The 21067-nt window shown below is 36.0% G+C and overlaps 2 non-coding genes across 2 annotated transcripts; both read left to right on the top strand.

The window, feature by feature from the left end:
* Positions 1-11474: 11474 nt before the first annotated feature.
* trnar-ucg (transfer RNA arginine (anticodon UCG)) lies at positions 11475-11547 on the top strand. The gene has a single exon. It is a non-coding gene; the product is annotated as a tRNA-Arg (tRNA).
* A 1625-nt stretch (positions 11548-13172) lies between these two features.
* trnar-ucg (transfer RNA arginine (anticodon UCG)) lies at positions 13173-13245 on the top strand. Its single transcript has one exon. It is a non-coding gene; the product is annotated as a tRNA-Arg (tRNA).
* Positions 13246-21067: the final 7822 nt, after the last annotated feature.

Consider the following 21067-nt stretch of genomic DNA (forward strand, 5'->3'; position numbering starts at 1 on the left):
GCATGTAATAAATACAATTCCCATGGTGCAGATCTAACCAAAGAAATATTAAGTAAATGGTGCCCCTGGAGAAACACACAACATCACTACTTTGAAATATATATATATATATATATATATACAATGGGGCAAATAAGTATTTGATACACTGCCGATTTTTCAAGTTTTCCCCACTTACAAAGAATGGAGAGATCTGTAATTTTCATCGCAAGTACACCTCAACTGTGAGAGACAGAAACTTAAAAAAAAAAAATCACATTGTATGATTTTTAAATAATTAATTTCCATTTTATTCCATGAAGTATGTATTTGATACAATAGAAAAATAGAACTTAATATTTGGTACAGAAACCTTTGTTTACAATTACAGAGGTCAGACGTTTCCTGTAGTTCTTGGCCAGGTTTGCACACACTGCAGTAGGAATTTTGGCCCACTCCTCCATACAGGTCTTCTCCAGATCTTTCAGGTTTGATGTTTGATGTTTCCACCCCCATGCTTCACGGTTGGGATGGTGTTCTTGGGATTGTACTCATCCTCCTTCCTACAAACATGGCGAGTGGAGTTTATACCAAAAAATTCTATTTTGGTCTCATCTGACCACATGACCTTCTCCCATGCCTCCTCTGGATCATCCAGATGGTCTTTGGCAAACTTCAGATGGGCCTGGACATGTGCTGGCTTGAGCAGGGAGACCTTGCGCGCGCTGCAGGATTTTAATCCATGACGGTGTAGTGGGTTACTAATGGTAACCACTGAGACTGTGGTCCCAGCTCTCTTCAGGTCATTAACCAGGTCCTCCCGTGTAGTTCTATGCTGATCCCTCACCTTTCTCAGGATCATTGATACTCCATGAGGCGAGATCTTGCATGGAGCCCCAGTCCGAGGGAGATTGACAGTCATCTTGAATTTCTTCCATTTTCTAATAATTGCACCAACAGTTGTTGCCTTCTTACCAAGCTGTTTGCCTATTGTCCTGTAGCCCATCCCAGCCTTGTGCAGGTCTAAAATTTTGTCCCTAGTGTCCTTAGACAGCTCTTTGGTCTTGCCCATAGTGGAGAGGTTGGAGTCTGATTGATTGAGTGTGTAAACAGGTGCAATTAATACAGGTAATGAGTGGAGGATAGGAGGGCTTCTTAGACTAGGTTCACACTGCAGGCTAAAGTGGCCCAAATCCAACTTTTTGCCCAAATGTGACCCATATCTGATTTTCTTATGACAGTCTGAACAGCACAAATCTGATGTTTTCAAATCAGGCCCAGCAGAGGTGGGTAGTAACGAGTTACATTTACTTCGTTACATTTACTTGAGTAAATTTTTGGGTAACTAATACTTTTAGAGTATATTTAAAAATGGGTACTTTTACTCTTACTCGAGTACATTTTAGTGAAAAACGGTACTTTTACTGTTACTGTGGGCGACGCTCCTCTCGTTACTTTATCTTAATGCATACAAGTTAAAAATCCTTCAATTTATTCCAAGCGCCATTTACTTTTTTTTCTGGGCAATGAGCGATGCCCGTTCGCGAATGATTCATTCTTTTGAGTCAATTCTATTCGAAGGCTTGATCAAACCAGTTGGCAGACCAATGAATCGGTTCGCGAATCAGTTTGAATGATTCGTTCAGTTCCCTGCCGCACGCGCTGAGTCGTCTGAAGCGGTTCTCACTCAGAGTTGTAACATCAAGAGCGCTGAAGACGTGGCTCTGGATCAACAGTCAGTTGAAAACATCTGCAAAGGTTATGGTTTGCTAGCTATGAAGATCTTTATTAGACGAACACCGCGTGTGCTGACGGTTCCACAGGTATAGATTCGTTTACAGTACACGATACCACTATGACATTACCAGTTTGTTGTACATGTACCTTACACATTAAATACAATGTATATTTGATTCATTAAATAAGCTGTGACAGAGTATGAAATAAACACCCGCCAAACCCACGTTAGTTCCAGGAGGAATGCCTTGCCTAGACACAATTAATATGGAAATTTTCACAATCTTTACGCTTGCAGAAATAAAGGCTACATTTGTTTACATTTTGCAGAACAGACGGAAGAAGATCCGTCAATGTGCATTTGTTTCGTTATGTTCAGATGTTCTGTAGCGGTCATGTGAGGAGATTTTACTCTTCTCCGTGTCAGAGGTTATATACATTTATAATACATAATTAAAATTTAAAATATAATTAAATTTAACTCAGTGATCAGGGCCGGATTATCCATAGACGGGATTGGGCGAGTGCCCTGGGGCACCAGCCAATAGGGTGGCACCAAGTGATTACGATAATGACAAGACCTTTAAAATATTTTTTCATGTTTTGTATATATTATTTTGCTGGAAGAGATACAGATGCATAGAAAATGAACAGTTAATGATACAATATACAGAGAGAATATCAAATATATGCACGCATATAAAGAATTGCGATTGGGTCAGGTCCCAGTGTATTTGCCCCCTCCTCCCAGTCAGAGTCGAGCATATTTATTCACAAATGGATAGGCAGCATCGACTTGGCGGTTGTGCGAAACGTAAATTAAAAAAAAAAGAAGAGAAAATATCATGACACATAGCCAGGGCTATACAGGGCGACTGAAAAGTAGCTACTGTGTGCGACTATCAAAACATATTTAGGAGCACCTGTGCGACTAACCCGATCAGCATAGGCTATTTGTGTTTGCGCTGAGAGGAGCTTCAAAGATTTCTACTTGCGTGTTTGTGCAGCGGTGAGTGGGCCTAATGTATCGCAGACATATGTTGATTCCTTGAATGCAATGTTAATCAGAATCCACTCACTGCTCAAAATACTTTTGTTCAGTGCTGAGTTATGCACGCTCACAAATGCTCTCGTTATAACAAACAAAGTGTAGATAGTGTAAATAAGAGATTCGTTGTGCAGTGTAGAGAGCTTCATTGATTATAATGGAGTTGTGTGAGATTGCTGAAGTGAGTAACAGCTTTTAAAGATTATTAAAGGTATTTGTAAATGTGATATTAAATTAATACAACAGCTCAATAAACAATAAGTTATATAAAGTGATGTACATTGTATGACTTTTAACAATATTGCCTGATTTTGCTCTATTTAGTCAAGGAACATAGTTTCAAACAGTCACAGCCGAGCCGCTGCGCATCTCCATTCAAACATAGCGGTGTTTCATTTATGAATGAACCTGCGTTTTTAAATGAGTCTAGTGAGTCAGTGATTCAATTACCCACTCATAAAGTGAGTCACTTGCTTCGTTCCTGAATGAATCAGCTGTTCAAACGAATCAGTGACTTACCGCCACCTGTTGGCAGTTTTATTTTTATGTTTAAAGTGTCCTTTCAGTTATTTAAATCATTTCAATCAAACAATAGTTCTATATTCAAAATGTTATATTTAAAACATTAATCTCACAACATTGCTATGAATTTAAAACATCCATGCCACCTCTGAGCCTCTCTAAATGTCTGTAAATTTACCTACATGCCACTTTTGTGTTCTTCTGTGCCACCTTTGTAGTGGAAACTAATTTTGTTGAATGATTTCTTTTGATTAGTAACTTATTCTTCTTATTCTACCTGTTCTTATGGAATTTTTTTATTTTTTGCACTTCAAATGTGGTCACCCTAGGGCACTACACTGTGTTAATCCGGGCCTGTCAGTGATGCAAATCAGAATTTGTATCAGCTGTTACTCCAGTTTTCAGTGTAATATGATCCTTCAGAAATCATTAAAATATATTGTTTTATTACCAGTGTTGTTGAAAAAAAACAAAAACAAAAAAACAGCATATGCTGGTTAGATATGTTTTGAAGCTGGGATGCTGGTTTGTGCTGGTCATGTGCTGGTCTTGAGCAGGTCGGACCAGCTTAGGACAAGCAAAGGACCAGCTTAAATCAGTTCAAACCAGCATCCCATGCTTCAAAACATACCATACCAGCATATGCTATTTTTTTCAACAGGGAACAGTTTTGCTGCTTAATATTTTTTGGAACCCGTGACAGTTTGTTCAGGATTCTTTTATGAATAGAAAGCTAAAAAAGAACAGCATTGATAATAAATCAGGCTGATAAAAATTCTGATTTGCATCACTGAAATAAATTACATTAAAAAAAAGGTATTTAAGGTATTTTGAACGGCTGTGTGTGTGTGTTGTGTGTGTGTGTGTGTGTGTGTGTGTATAAAATTGTATCTAAATATCTATATATCTAAATAAAAATAGACTATATTCAGTATATGATCCAAAGTAACTAGTAACTAACTACTTGAGTAGTTTTTTTATCCGATACTTTTTTACTCTTACTCAAGTAACTATTCAGACTATTACTTTTACTTTTACTTGAGTAAATATTTCTTCAAGTACTTTTACTTTTACTTGAGTACAGTTTTTGGGTACTCTACCCACCTCTGAGGCCCAGGCCACTTTCATATGTGGTCCTAAATCGGATACATGTCCGATGTTTTGCAATGCAACTTCTGTCTGAACGGCCATGTCGCATTTCATGCAATTTTTACGTCATTGAACTGCGACAGACGTCACAATTCTGTGCTGGAGGAAATCGTGCTCTCCTTCTTCTTAATATTCTTCTTCTTATCACTTCGTTATTTAGGCTCCGATTGCACATTAATTGCTAAACACGCACTAACACGAGCAGCATCCATTTTTATTTCCGCAGACACAGTGCGCTGCGTCTGACGTCACGTCTTCTTCTGCGCATGCGGGTCACTTCAGGGCTGTATACGGTTCACACATAAGACTGATGGCAGTTGCATTTAAATGACAATGTGAACAACAGCGCAAAAAAATTGGATTTCAGCAAAAAATCCGATTTGAGCATTAAGACCTGCAGTGTGAACTAAGCCTAAAAGACAAACTAACAGGTCTGTGAGAGCCAGAATTATTTCTGGTTGGTAGGTGATCAAATACTTATTTCATGCAATAAACATTGTATGATTTTTATTATTTAAAAATCATACAATGTGATTTTCAGTTTTTGTTTTTTTTAGATTCTGTCTCTCACAGTTGAGGTGTACCTACGATGAAAATTACAGATCTCTCCATTCTTTGTAAGTGGGAAAATTGAAAAATCGGCAGTGTATCAAATACTTATTTGCCCCACTGTATGTATATAATATATATATATATATATATATATATATATATATATATATATATATATATATATATATATATATACACACACACACACACATAATCATTGTCAAGGACTTTGTATGACAAACGTAATCTGAACTCCTTTTTGGTCATTCATTAACTGAACGAATGCTCTGGCTTGTACATGCGGATGAGTCAGAGGCCCAGGCTTGTGTTTAATTTCACAGGTGTATCAGAGACCTTGACAGTCAACAAGTATAGTCACAGAGTGCTGCTGACTTTTCCCCTGACACTCACGAACTGTCTTCAAGACACCTCCAAGGACACCATTCAGTTCTGCTCCGTTACTGTGAAAATGCGTCAGTCGGCAAAGCCATGTATCGAGCAACTTCCTGTCGCTCGGGCCACAATGATGAAAGGGAAATATTGTCACTCCATTTGCCATGAAGATACAATCAGCTGAAATAAAAGAGCGGAAGCAGCCACTCCAGTCCATTTTTGATGTCTCCAGAAGTGAGTCATCTCTAAAATTTGATTCACTTGCTGAGAAATACAGCAAATATTAACTGTGTAATACAGCATGACTATTTGACCAGCTCTGAACCCTGATTATCTGGTGAATTTTATTAACAGAGAATATAATTGCGTAAGTGCATCTCCATGTTTGGTATCACTATGCTTTTTTTAGTTTCAGACAGACATATAGAGGTAACATCTTATGCAAGACAGAGCATGCAGAATATAAAGCATTACTTTATGCAGGTTAAGGTCACTTCCATGGTGGAAACGCCTGATTGAAGGCAAACTGCAGTTCTTAAGTGTCAAAGCACTGAATGGAAATGTTATTGAAGTGCTGAGCAGACAGAAATCAACCTCTGTCACTATACGGTCAAAGAAGCAGCACATTTTGTGCTGGGAGAAATACTGAATACTTATGTGCCATGCAGACCATGAGAAGATTACCATATCTCTGTATTCACAGGTACACCTTACTCGGCTAAATATCTAATGACCGGCTGAGGAAACAGAGGGCAACTGTAATATTTTTTTTACATATTCCTTCACTCTCATATGCCCTCTTTGGGTAGCCTATATGAAACATATGTCCCAGTACAATAATAATACCTCGAAAATGTTAAATATAATCATTACATTGAATTTAATACAAGACATCAGTGTGCAGGCGACTGTATAACCACAGTTGGAAGCAATTAATGTGTGCAAAACAAATGAACCCACTGTACTTCAAATAAGAGCATAATTTTGGACCAAGGTTCTGCTTGTTGGAAATGAGTCTCCTAATATAAAACTGCCATAAAATCAACTTAAATGCTTTTTTTTAGCAGAAACCTTTAGTAACTTTTTCAAATTACAAAAAAACATTTAACATTTAAATAAAATAAAACAAGGCACAAAAATGCATAAAGCAAATAAATGTTTCAAACAGATTACAATACAAAAAAACAATAATAAAGAAACAGATCATTTTGAATCATTAATGCATTACAATATTGCAGTACTCCCTAAAAAAGTAACTAACTGCGTTACTTGGTTACTTTTTATGGAAAGTAATGCATTACATTACTTTCGAATCACTTTTCTCATCTGGGCTGGGCTTGCTTGTTTGTTTTTAATATAATAAAATTTATATTTTTTGCAAATGTAAAAGCAGCTTCACACCAAAAGTAAACGAGTAAAGGACAAACCAGCTCAAGCAAACCTTTCATGCAATTCAATTGTGGATTGCATGAAGAATAGGTTCAACACTCTTACTTCTGCAATGAAACAAAAATGTGACCCTGGACCACAAAACCAGTCATAAGTAGCACAGATATATTTGTAGCAATAGCCAACAATACATTGTAAGGGTCAAAATTATTACAATATTAAGTATAGATCATGTTCCATGAAGAAATTTTGTAAATTTCCTACTGTAAATATATGAAAACTTAATTTTTGGTCCATGGTCACAAATAAGCTTTCCATTGATGTATGGTTTGTTATGATCGGACAATATTTGGCTGAGATACAACTATTTGAAAATCTGGAATCTGAGGGTGCAAAAAAATCTAAATATTGTGAAAAGCGCCTTAAAGTTGTCCAAATGAAGTTCTTAGCAATGCATATTACTAATCAAAAATTAAGTTTTGATACATTTACGGTAAGAAATTTACAAAATATCTTAAAGGAACATGATCTTTACTAAATATCCTAATGATTTTTGGCATAAAAGAAAAATCGATCATTTTGACCCATACAATGTATTTTTGGCTATTGCTACAAATATACCCCAGCGACTTAAGACTGGTTTTGTGGTCCAGGGTCACATTTATTCAGCTCTCAGATGATGTATAAATCTCAATTTCAGAAAATTGACCCTTATGACTGGTTTTGTGGTCCAGGGTCACAAATGTGATGTTTAACTAAAGTTACATTTGCTTATTCATATGGTTGAAGCAAAGCAAAGATATTGGTTAATAAAATTGGATTAAACACTTAAAGAAAATCTGCTGCCCAAGTTTGCCAATTTTTAACCAGATTTGTATTGTTACAATGAACGTGTTACCTGCACCCACACTCTCAGAAATAAAGGTACAAAAGCTGTCACTGGGGCGGTACCTTTTCAAAAGGTACACTTTTGTACCTATTAGGTTCAAATATGTACACTTTAAGTACTAATATGTACCTTTAAGGTACCAAAATGGACCCTTTCGGTACAAACATGTACCTTTTGAAAAGGTACCGCCCCAGTGACAGCTTTTGTACCTTTATTTCTGAGAGTGCAGATATCCCTGTTTATTTGTCAGCAAAAGTCTATTGGATGACGAAAAACATGTCATTTTGCATAATCTGGCAGAGTTTTAAAAGATTTAGGCTTTTGTTAAAACTACAGATTGAACTTATTCATTTTCAGTGCTTTTTCTTTTGTCATGTAGCACTTCTACCAAAATATCTTGTCAGCAGGTAAGTCAGGAATGGCCTTTAACTTGACTTTAATGAAATAATGTTCATGACACATTTTAATGATTGAATCATTCAATTCAGAAAAGTTTTAAATTTCATTACTGGCTCACAGCCATGATCAAATCTTATATGACAGCTTCCAGTAATCGAGTCTGATGAGAATCTGTCATTCACATTAACTTTTAAACAACATGACAGAGATAAAATAGATAAACATTTAAAATAGACATTTGTTTTGTGATCATTTTAGACGTTTCATATTTGAATATTATTCTGATTGTTACTTTAAAACAGGTGTGCAGAGGGGATTTAAGGACAACTAGAGCATTGCAGAGCTGTGATCCAATTATAATTCAGAGCTTCAACAAAGGTAGAACAATCAAATCAAATTCTCTCTATTCAATTCGCTCATTAGCTTTGATCCACAGGCAATGCCTAGAATCAGTAATTCTCAGTTTATTTCATAAAAAAAAAAAAAAAAGACAATGGCTGCTGGGAGAAAGGTTGGTCGGATTTCAAGTAAGGTAATTATTTAATAAAGATTCATATCAAATGTCTTCTGAACTGATCCTGGTATGATGGACAGCAGACATATGCAACAACAAACTGCTAGTCTATGGAGCAGAATTTAAAACTGAGCCTGATTTCACCACCTAATTTTATCTACACACACAGCAGACATGACATTTCATAGATCTGAGGTCACTAAGCATTAAACATGATTACACAGATCGGACTCTAATTCTCTCCTATAGGCTCAAGTTTGTGTGCATATCCATCAAGGCAGCCATTATTTACAATGCACATACATGAAAGACGTGATTAAATGTAAATTACTGAAGATGAAGGAACCAATAGATAGGCAAAGCAATCCATTTTTTGTGCTCACCTAGTGTTTAATTGAAGGCTACACTATTAGCTATACTAACAGGTATCTCTGTGGATTATGCTTGTAAAGCGCTGCATACCTATTAGTCAGGTCATTATGGTTGTTCAAAGACCTTTCATTTTATATGACATTTTATTAGTCAACTAAACCACAAAGAGTAGAGATGAGGAAATTATTATGATATTACATGCATGCACTGTGCAAAATTAATTCATAAAACAAAAAAGTGTCCTGTGAGTGCATCGTGATGAAGTAATTATTAAAAATAGACATAAACAAAATGTACTTTCGCTCAGGCTTTCATTTATCAAAAGCATTTCCAGCAAGAAAACTCATGGCCATGTCATTACGTAAGAGACAGTGAAGGCTGAGTTGTGCTGGTCTGCAAAGTTAAGACATGAGATGATAGATGACAGTACAGTAAGATGACAGTATAAACTGTTTGCTCATCCCAAAGTCTTGAGGAAGATAGATGATAGGCTACAAAAGTACAGCAAACATTTTCAGGGACTGAGTCATTCACAGTTCGAAATCCCAGAATGACACGATCTTAATGATTTTAGACTTTATCAGATGCATATTTATTTTTTATTTTTTTGAAGCTGTGAGTGCTGATTTAATGCCAATGGCAAAAAGACCCGCTGACAATGTGTGAATTATCCACCTTAATTTATTAATGCAGAAGTAAGGTATTTCCCATAAATGTGCACTAAAAATAAATAAGAAGAATAACACAGTGCAGTGAACAGTAAATGATTAAATGCACATGTAAATGTCATTATACTCAATCTGTTGAGGTTCGTCTTGTGCAACGCAAATTATAATTTGACATCACATTTAGCTAAATGTCATTTACCTAAATAACAAAAGGGTCATTCCGTGTCAAATCAACCAAATTACAGAATTTACTCAGCTAAAATTTTATTTTTTTCAGAAGAAAGAAAAACATAAATAATGAGGAAAATGGGTAGAATTCAACAATTTGCAAATTGAGTCACATTTATCTCTGGGTCTGAACCATACAGGGTCTTAAAATGATGATACAAAAGAAAATATGCCAAATCTAAAAGAATACTGATATATCTTGAGTTACAGCCATGCATACTTTGCAAAAAGAGTATTTTTGGCACTCAGACAGGTATGTTTTATGCAAGTGTTTTAATAGTGGGAAACAGTTTCAACCTCTGTATAAAAATAAAGTATTAATTGTTATTTTTCTCCTTCTGTAATTTGGCTCCAAATCTAAGGTGAAAATTGTCATTTTGACCGCCCTCTACAAAACAGTGGATTTCTCAGTAATCAGTACTGGAAACAAAAAAAAAAAAGATTCAAGATGACATTGAAGGACCCAAAAGTTTTTGTGATATATCTGTAATATGTAAATAAAATGATACACAATAAAAGTACTTCTCTTACTATATTGACATTTATAAACTGGTGGCAATGGAAAGTGCTCCAGTAGCATACTAGAAAATCTCTCATTATGCTGTTATCACCAAATCTTGGATTCAATCAACTTTTATTTCCTTCAGTTAGAACAGGTCTTGTTTTTGGAACTTATTGATTGTAGGCCTCATTTATCTGAGATTATATGCACCTCAGTTTTCAAATATATATATATTTTTTTAGCAATGTTCACTCAAAAACTGAGATGCATAAGCTCAGATCAGAGAACCCTAAGATCAATCACCTCCAAAAAGAAAATCAAAACCTGTGTTAATAAAAAGAAAGAAAAAGTCCTCCCCAAACTTCCCGCTGCCCTGTATCTTGCGCTCTCATTGGCTGTAGGTCATCACCGATGTATTTTGCAGTCAGAACTCATTCACACAGCAGGATTGTTAATCGCCGACAGCTCCAGATTAACATGCCAAATATTTCGCATCGGCGATTCTCTCAGATCGCGTCTTTGATCGCGTCTTTGATCGCGTCTTTTGACACTGCGTGATTGTCACTCGCGTGAAGGAGCACCGATTTGACTCGATTTCGGCATTTGTCGGCGATTTATCAACCTGTCTGCAAGTGAAAAATCAGGCTAAAATCGTGCAGTGTGAACTAGCTAAATTCTACAGGGAACGACGTAACTTGGGACATTTGCTTTTGGGAAAAGCATCCTAGAGCGGTTTTAAGTCACTGACTCATCATTGAATCGAGAACCGACTGTTTTTGGCCATTTGTTCGACAACTGAGCATTTGTACGGAGTATTGTATTCACGAGGTAATGATGAATATTTTTTTTTATTAAACGTGCAAACCTGCTTTTAATACAATTTGAAATAATTCTCCCTCTTGTTCAACGATTAGGTTATATTTAAGTTATAATAGCCTACTGTGGGTTTGAGCTTAATCTTGCAACAAACTGAAATGGAACCCTTGAAATTGCAATAAAAATCTAATTTGTTACATATGACTGTCATCTGATATTTCAATAAAAAGTCTTCCAGTGTATTTCTGTAAAAGAATTACAAGAAGTCAGAGCAGAAAAAATATTTTTCAGATTAACATCACCCACCAAGTGAAAGAGACCTCGTGGCCTAATGGATAAGGCGTCTGACTTCGAATCAGAAGATTGCAGGTTCGAGTCCTGCCGGGGTCGCAGTTTTATAAAGTTACCTGCAGCAACGCAACCAGTAAAATGTCCTGTTAGTGAGTAGACACACCGTAAACCTGTGGTTATCACACGTATTAAATGAATCCCTTGCATTGTACAAGTAGAATCTTTTAAACTATCAAACGATTCGATCAGAAATCGATTAGGGATGCGCTTCCCAAAAGCGTCATTAGCCCTCTATGATCGCAAGTTCTGCCGAGTTCACACTGCATCATCGGATCACCGTTGTTTTCACACCGCACGACCATCTGGGGTAGCAGTTGCTGCAGTGTTCACATTGCATGATGGATCGGCGACAAGAGGTTACACACTGCGTGACTTTACAATAGGAAGAAACTCTGATTCGCAAACTACAGCCAAACGCACGCGAGAAGTGATAAGGAAATAACGCAGGATCACGTCCATATTATGGTCTATAAGTCCTCCACAAACACACAATAATTAACAAAGATGACTTCCTTTTTAACAACATACTTCTGCTGGGAAAATTGTATATACACAAATCTAAGTAGGCTACTTGAAAGTGAAACAAACGTTTTTATAATGACTTTATTTCTATAGTCTAAAAAGCCTTCAAAATGATGAAAAATAAAAATGCAATAAATATTTTGTTCTTTATAGAAGAATATTATTTATAGAAAAAAAAAACCTAACCCCCTTTTATGTTTAATTTATTTATTTATTTATGTTTGTGTGTGTCTATATATTATATTAGGCATATATAGGCATAGCCTATCTTGTACCTGTTCTGTATATTCTAATGCAAAAATGTACTGATATTGCCAAGCTGTTTGTACATAAGTAATTGCTTAATAAAAAAGAAAGAAAAAGTCCTCCCCAAACTTCCCGCTGCCCTGTATCTTGCGCTCTCATTGGCTGTAGGTCATCACCGATGTATTTTGCAGTCAGAACTCATTCACACAGCAGGATTGTTAATCGCCGACAGCTCCAGATTAACATGCCAAATATTTCGCATCGGCGATTCTCTCAGATCGCGTCTTTGATCGCGTCTTTTGACACTGCGTGATTGTCACTCGCGTGAAGGAGCACCGATTTGACTCCGATTTCGGGCATTTGTCGGCGATTTATCAACCTGTCTGCAAGTGAAAAATCAGGCTAAAATCGTGCAGTGTGAACTAGCTAAATTCTACAGGGAACGACGTAACTTGGGACATTTGCTTTTGGGAAAAGCATCCTAGAGCGGTTTTTAAGTCACTGACTCATCATTGAATCGAGAACCGACTGTTTTTGGCCATTTGTTCGACAACTGAGCATTTGTACGGAGTATTGTATTCACGAGGTAATGATGAATATTTTTTTTTATTAAACGTGCAAACCTGCTTTTAATACAATTTGAAATAATTCTCCCTCTTGTTCAACGATTAGGTTATATTTAAGTTATAATAGCCTACTGTGGGTTTGAGCTTAATCTTGCAACAAACTGAAATGGAACCCTTGAAATTGCAATAAAAAATCTAATTTGTTACATATGACTGTCATCTGATATTTCAATAAAAAGTCTTCCAGTGTATTTCTGTAAAAGAATTATCAAGAAGTCAGAGCAGAAAAAAAAATATTTTTCAGATTAACATCACCCACCATGTGAAAGAGACCTCGTGGCCTAATGGATAAGGCGTCTGACTTCGAATCAGAAGATTGCAGGTTCGAGTCCTGCCGGGGTCGCAGTTTTATAAAGTTACCTGCAGCAACGCAACCAGTAAAAATGTCCTGTTAGTGAGTAGACACACCGTAAACCTGTGGTTATCACACGTATTAAATGAATCCCTTGCATTGTACAAGTAGCAAACTTGTTTACAAATCACTCTGGATAAAAACTGTACTAAATGAGCAGATGTAAATGCCATTAGTGCATTGTATTACTAGAAATGAGATTCATGTACACAACCGCCTCCAGCATAACTGCATTGTTTGTTAGTCACGCAGAGTTCTGTTCTCTACATTTGTGTAATCTATGTAAGCATGACAGTAGCATTTTAACAGAGCCTGTCTTATTATTAGCAATATACAGCACAGTCTCCTTTTACAAGAGTTTGCTTAGATCATTTATTCATTACCATGAATGCGACCCAGAAAAATCTAAAGGATTGTAATTGAATGCACATTGCAAAAATATACATTACTATCTGCTGATTCTGCTCACTAAAGGGACAGATTGAATGATTGTATACTACCTTGAATGTAAAATAAAGCAGCTGTCATTCTAATGTATGCCGATCATATTGCCTCTCAGCTAAAGTGAGAGTGAATCATAAAAAAAAAAAAAAATCACTGCAGGATTTAAGATGCCAGACATTGAGATTTAAAAAAAAATCAATAATCCAAATAAAGCCACGAACATTCATTAAACAGCAATAAAATGTACCATCTGGATTCATAGCATGATCATGTTCAAGTTCTCCAATAGGTAATAGATCAGCATTGACATTCAGATATGACAAGCTCCACTTATGGAAATATAACATTTGCATAATTTCCCCTGGCTGTAGAGTTGCCTCTGTCATCTTAAATGGACAGAGGGTGATGCCAAGCTGCCACTCATCCAGACCTTTAGGATGTTTGAGCCTGTTGATGCTGGGTCAGTTTGCTACCTATGGATCATTTGCAGGATCTTTGAAAAGTGAAAGTCTTGGTTAGTTTTAAATCCATTAGGTTATCTGTTAGCTGAAATAAAACACTCATCCACATTAGCTATATATTCAGAATTATTCCCTTGAATAAAAGCATCACATTATGAAACTTTATCAGTTTATCTGCTCAGGAAGCAACTGGATTGATATATTTACTGAAGAAGTGCTTGCTTGCTTATACAAAATGTTTCTGGGAATTACTCTTAGTGCTAAAGTAGTTGCTAAATTGTTACTATTACTCTTCTGGCAGGTTTCTGGTGATGCAAGGGGTTTCTTACTGACTCAAAACAAAATTGTGAGTACAATCACAGAAAATTAATAGCACACCTTTCATTTAAAAAAAATCACATGATTTGAGGTACAATTCATATCCAAAATTGGTGTGAGATAAAGTTTAATATTTAAAATTTGGGCTTCAGGTTCACTTAAGGTGATTTTTGACTTAGAAAGCACAGCTAATTAATAGTATAATTATATTAGTCCGTATATTAAAGGAACAGATGAACTAAAAGTGAAAATGTGCTAAAAATTCCTCGGGCCACCCAAGATGTAGATGAGTTTGATTTTTTTCACTGGAGATTTGGATTATGGATAATTGGACTGGAAGTGACTGGACTGGAGTGGTGTGGATTACTTGTGGATTATTGTGATTTTTTTATCAGCTGTTTGGACTCTCCAATGGGATCCATTGGTGAGCAAGTGATGCAATGCTAAATTTCTCCAAATCTGTTTTGATGAAGAAACAAACTCATCTACATCTTAGATGGCCTAACGGTGAGTATATTGTCAGCAAATGTTTATGTTTGGGTGAACAGTTCCTTTAAAGCCATAAAAGATAATTATGTGATTGACAGAATCTGGAGTTTTAAAAAAAAACTAGATTTTTGAGACAGACACATAATTGGATCATTAGCTTGTCAAGATATATAGGCCTCAGGAAAAAGCTGACACAAAACAGGAGGAGCGCCAATCCAGTGTTGCCAAATGACAATCTGCCAGAAAGAGATTGTCTATATTATATTGAGACTATATTATTAATCTATCTGCAGTGATATGAGGTAGTGCATAAAATTAAAGACTGAATGCAAATTTATTCAGGCTCAAGGAGCTGTGAGAAATATAATACATAAGTGTAACAGGAGTGTGCAAAGATGCAAATTATACAAAATGAGTAGCAGTTCACTTTTTTATAATTTAGGATGAACTGCTGTTCGTACCAGTTCCATCATTTCTTATTCCACAGTCTAGTTTGAAATACCGCTTTCACACCAACCGAACTAACTGATGACAAACAAACTGTTCTGCTGTAGTGTGAAGTGCATATTGATTCCGTGTCACCTAGAAACAAGGCCCAGCGGTTTCAAGTGACGTGATGGAGCAGCGGCTAAGAGAGCCACACAGCAATCATTCAAATCTATAGTGATCTATTGACTCACAAATGCCACCTAATCGATACCGCCATATGGGAAAAGGCAGAAAACAAGACCACAAAAGAAAATAAACCATTTAAAAAGGCACCAAGGAGCACAATCGGTGATTACGTGCACATGGTTTTAACACTTTACGCCATCTAGCCTATATCATGAATGCATTAAGACAGACAGATCTAATTATGTGATCTCCTTCTAGTGAGAGTGGATTTCTCAAGGACTCTGATAATCCTTAGGGAGAAGATGATATTGGAGTGAAAACCGGTTATTAGTGTTATCACAGTAGATTTTGGAGGTGATTAAAAACTAGAACTGGACATAAAATTGCAGAAAGGGCAATGTCGGTAAACTTTCAATTAACCTGTGAAATTGCTTTGGCTGTTTCATGTTCCAGTATTTACTGACCTATTACAACAAATCCAACAGTAGTAGTTGGGTAATCACACCTTAAAAGAGGCTGCACGTGATTTGGTTTCATTTCAGCGGTGCACTATTATAACAAATCATTTCTCACAACTGGAAATGTTGCACAGGTTTCAAACCTTGTGTGCTTTGATGTCTAATGGTCCATACTGAGTACTCATTATATCATCCTGACCAGCGAAATGCATTAAAATTCGTAAGAGCACATGAGAGTTTAAACAGCAAGGCCAATTGCTTTCATTAATCCACCGGGGCTGTCAAATTATGGATTACAGTACATGATACCTTTGTTAATGGCTCAGTTATTTGAGGTAAGGCATGATGTAATACACTGTATGCACCTGAGGTGAGAAGATTTTTCTTTTGGCAGCTATACTTTTATCTGAAGCTTGCTTTAAGTCTTAGTGAACCAACACAAACAACATAGGAAAGCAACCACTCTCCATATCTCTTTTATTTAGCCTCATCATTTGGAAATCCTATGGGTGTGTGGGAGGACATAAAGAAGTTAGTTTAAATTAAATATAGCTTCTTCTTTTTTTTACGGGTAACCGTATTGCAAATTAAAGCATCACGTTTTTACTCTTTTTTCATGCATCAATAATTAAGAGTAGGAGTGCATGTATTAGCATTTTCAGGAAATGTTGGTTATGTGTTGACACGCCAGTGTGAATAAAATGTAATAGTTTTACTCACCACAACCCTTTCTGGAATTTTTAGTAAACTTTATTCGTTTAGTGAGTTTCAACATGAGTTCAATCACAGGTACATTTAAAGTGGTTGTATTACGTACAATGAATTAATCACTGTACATTGTACTACTTGATTTCCCAGCGTGCACTGAATATATTGTAGAATATTGTTTATTCTTCTATTCTTCGCTGTTTTTTACTATTTTTGTTTGTTGTCAACATCTGTTGTTTTTACTTGCCACATTCCACTCTTTGTGGAATGTGTATCAAGTTGATTATTTTAATATGTTAGCAAAGGTTTTGGTTCTTTCAGGTCGTTTTTATGGTGCTATGTTTGAGTTCTCACTGCATTTATGCATTTATTTCATCCGAACATATTTTGTATTGCGTGTAAGTTCATGCACTTCCTAAGTCCCACTATCTTGCTGTTACTTTTACATTTACATTCACATTTATATTTACACACTTTTATCCAAAGCAACTTATGTTGCATTTAAAGTATACAGTGTATCAGTTCATGCATTCCTTGGGAACGTGCTGTTACTAGTATATATCTTAACTGTGCCTGATAGGATAGACTGCCTTGGAAAACATTCAGGTGTATTGGTGCATTGGTTTGTATTGATAAAGTTTGTATTGATAAAGCAAGATGTTAAATTCAAAATGGAGTGAATTTTGAAGTCTATTACTAAGTCAAATGCAAAAGTGAAATTCAATTATGACATATTCACATTACCTAAATAAATGCCATCTTGTGTTATTTGAATGTGTTTGGCTCCCCAAAAAAGTGTGCATAAACATTTCATACACTTTTTTCTGAGGAGGGATTGAATACGGTAAGCTCAGCCAAGCAAAGTCATGCATGATGCAGCCATATGTTTCTCACTAATTACGCTTTTTGTGTGGCACCCACAGTGTTTTTGAATGGTAATGTAAATTGTTGCATGTTAATTGATTGATGGCCCTCAGCGCCTTTACCTGGCTTCTATGGCTTAATTTAAACACAACAAACAAGTGCAAAAAGTAATTGCTTCATTTGGCAGGCCAGTGTGGAGCAACTGCTTTCAAAAATGTGCGTCTATTGTGATTCACTGTGTTTTAACAAAGCTACGTCCAGCAATTCACTGACACTGTTTCAGCCATTTCAGATACAAACATTTGAAATTTACCAACACTTTTCAAAATAGCTTCTGCCATTAACACATAATGGTTAGATTGTCTTGAAAGAAGTTTGAGAGGGAGACAATAAACTCGTAAATTGTTGGTAGGGTATCAATCAAGAAAATTAGATGGACGCTATGGAGATAGATAATACCAGACAAAGGGAAAAAATCCCAAAACCATTGTAAAATCCAGTTCTCGCCTTAACAGGGACTTCTTCAAACATTCCTAATCCCTCCATTACCCCCAAAGGGATTTCAGGTCAATTTAGGTCTTCCCATTCTCCGGATCCGTACCAGGTCAGGAAAGGGGCTCGCTCCTCCTGTCTTCCTTGGTTGCTGCCCAATAGGTGTAATTATGATGGATGGGGCAATTTCCAGAAGCTCTTTTTTGCCAAGGGGGTCATACCCATCTTGGTTTCTCACAAATGTAATGACTTTTCAAAGGAGCGCACTCACAAAAGTGCATCCGCAGCACAGTGTTTGAGAGCTGACCTAAGGCCAGGTATGAAAAAGCAACAAATCACTGACTATAACTGGTAATGACACCTAATGACACCATTTGCTTTGTGCTCAAGGATCCCATATTCAATGACACATTTTATGTGGGTTTTTCCTCAATGTTGCAATGACTCTGTTTTTATGTCACTTTGTCACTGAAATGTCAAGCCAACCATTTATTTCGATTTGATAAATTTTTCGCAAGTAAATCCCAGCATATACTATGGTTCTTCTTTAGTAGTGTAAATTTGCTCTAGAAATTAGTTCTAAACATTAGTGAAATTCATTGAGTTTTACCATAGAGAACCATAGGTATTTCAAATTGGGTCCAAGGACCACAAGAGGGTGCTAAAGCATCTGCGGAAAATTTGAGAAGGAAAAAAATGTAGAAGTAAACACATTAAATTAAGATTATTTATTTTTAAACGTATAACATTTTGTGACACAACACCTTTTTTTACCAAATGCTATACTATTATATTAAATTATTAAAAATGTATAATGTTATGTAAAATGTATACCGGTATATATGTATATATAATGTTATGTAAAATAAACCTAGTTCTATGGAAAAATAGAACTTTATTTATTATATTTTTTATAAGACAACAATAGTGTAACAGTGAAAATGGTTTTCATTTGTGTGTATGTCACTGTAAAAAGTGATAAGTTGACTTAACTTAAAAGAATTGAGGAAACCCGTTGCCTTAAAATTATTAAGTAAATAATAATAATAATAATAATAAAAGAAAAGTTAAGTGAACTTATTTTTTGTAATTATTAGTTAATATTAAGGCAACAGGTTTCCTCAATTTATTTAAGTTAAGTCAACGTATCACTTTTTGCAGTGAGAAAAAAATCATAATATAAATTAAATATAGTAAATTATAAAAATATTTGCTATATTTGTTTTGACTTAAGTACACTGACAATATGTCACAGAAGGTGAATTATTTAATTATGTAAACAAGTTGCATCACACTTTTCACATGGTATAAATGAGTCTTGCCTTTATATTGTAAGTAGGGGTCACTCCAAAAAGTATATTCACTTCTGGGATTCCTTGGTATCAAAAACTTTGAAAACCCCTGTCCAAAAACTCTTGGCTCTAAGATAAGCATATAATTTTTTTTTTTTTTTTGCTGAGGTTTTATAGACCAGAGTCTTTGCTTGTTCAATTAAACTGGCTTTTCTGGATTAAAAAAGCAAGCAAATGGAAACAGTGTTAGGTTAACTGAGGTTAAATTTCTTCTTTGGGACTTCATTCCGTACAGCCAAAGATTTTGCATTGTGCTCTGTTTTTATAAATGGTTGATTGATTCCAGGCTTTGTTTTTTTTAGGGGCAGTCATTCACTTTAATTTGAAATGGGATTTGGTGTCTAACAACAAACAAACAGGATAGAAAAAGTGCAGAGGAAATATCAATTCTAATATCGTCAAAGGATGTTTAATCCTCTCAGACATGACAAAGCACCGTGATAGAGATGTGAGACGTGAGCGAGGACAAAACATGCTGATCAGCTAATTGTTGTACATCCCCTCAATAACCTCACCTGATCTCATACAGCTGAGCTCAGCGCTTGAGGTCTTTAAAGGGAGGGAAGGTTCGTACTTGCACCCATTTATTGCTTTCCCGGCTCCATTTAGATGTCTCTGAAGACCTCTGAGCCCCCGTTTTAACCTTCAATTATAAATTAAGCTGTTGAGGTAAAACGTGTTTATGGGCTAAATGTGGCCAATTTAATTTGAAATGGGATTTGGGTCGAAATGTCTTTGCAGCAAACATGCATAATGTTCTTTATTCTCACCGTTATTAGGTTAGACACTAGCGTCTTGAGTATGCTTAGGTGCAGAGAGCACTGTATGTTTACCTGAACTAATAAAACTAGAACAATATGCCAATATCTGGATTAATGGCAGACTTGAGATACAGTGCTTATAAAAAACTTTTTCATGTTTAGTGGCTTTACAGCAATGAATCACACTGGACTTCTTTAGGCTTTTTTGACACTGATCAACAGAAAAACACTCTATAAAGGCATTTCAAATAATACGGAGTATAAAATCCAAACTAATTAATTTCACAAGTATTCACCCCCCTTAATATGACACGTAAATAAATCAATAGTTAAAATGACTTGTGTGCAGTCAGAGTTTCAGCTGATTGTATAAAAGCAACTGTATCTGGGAGCTAAAACGTCTGGTGAGTCAATATTGTGGCAGAAGTTACATCATTATGACAAAAAAAAAAAGCCTCCAAGCAATTCAGCGGAAAAGTAATTGAAAAGCACAAGTCAGGGAACGGCTACAAGAAGACTTCAAGAAGTCATTGAATATCCCTTGGAGTATAGTTAAATCAATAATTAAGTAATGGAAAGAGCATGGCAGTGCTGTAAATCTACCTCGAGCTGGCCGTCCTCAAAAACTGAGTGACCGTGGAGGACACTAGTGAGGGAGGTCACCAAGACCAGCTGGAAGAGAGGTTTCTGTCATCTGAAGAGACCAAAATAAAGCTTTTTGGCCATCAAACTAAACACACGTCAGCCAAATACAACATATCTTTTGTGAAGCATGGTGATGGCAGTATCATGCTGTTACTTGAGATGCTTCTCTAGAGCAAGACCTTGAAGGCATGTGAGGGTATGAAAAG

The sequence above is a fragment of the Onychostoma macrolepis genome, chromosome 07, assembly GCF_012432095.1.
Source record: "Onychostoma macrolepis isolate SWU-2019 chromosome 07, ASM1243209v1, whole genome shotgun sequence".
Lineage (NCBI taxonomy): Eukaryota > Metazoa > Chordata > Actinopteri > Cypriniformes > Cyprinidae > Onychostoma > Onychostoma macrolepis.